Source organism: Arachis ipaensis, chromosome B1 (assembly GCF_059453495.1).
Source record: "Arachis ipaensis isolate K30076 ecotype BB chromosome B1, ASM5945349v1, whole genome shotgun sequence".
Lineage (NCBI taxonomy): Eukaryota > Viridiplantae > Streptophyta > Magnoliopsida > Fabales > Fabaceae > Arachis > Arachis ipaensis.
This window is the reverse complement of record NC_142436.1, coordinates 132,235,810-132,236,143: the sequence shown is the minus strand read 5'-3', so window position 1 is coordinate 132,236,143 and position 334 is coordinate 132,235,810. Positions and strand designations below refer to the sequence as shown.

At 40.7% G+C, this 334-nt stretch overlaps 1 non-coding gene across 1 annotated transcript; it reads right to left on the bottom strand.

Moving 5' to 3' along the window:
- Nucleotides 1-108, bottom strand: LOC148578411 (small nucleolar RNA R71). The gene has a single exon (XR_015903689.1). It is a non-coding gene; the product is annotated as a small nucleolar RNA R71 (small nucleolar RNA).
- Between the last annotated feature and the right edge of the window lie 226 nt (nucleotides 109-334).

The following is a 334-nucleotide window of genomic DNA, read 5'->3' as shown; positions in this document are numbered from 1 at the left end:
AAGCTTAGAGTGGAAGTCCAAACCTTCAGACAGAAGGAAGGTGAGTCCCTCTATGAAGCTTGGGAAAGATACAAGCAATTGATCAGAAGATGTCCTTCTGACATGCTTTCTGAATGGAGCATCATAGGTATTTTCTATGATGGTCTGTCTGAACTATCCAAGATGTCATTGGATAGCTCTGCTGGAGGATCTCTTCATCTGAAGAAGACACCTGCAGAAGCTCAGGAACTCATTGAAATGGTTGTAAATAACCAATTCATGTACACTTCTGAAAGAAATCCTGTGAATAATGGGATAGCTCAGAAGAAAGGAGTTCTTGAGATTGATACTCTGA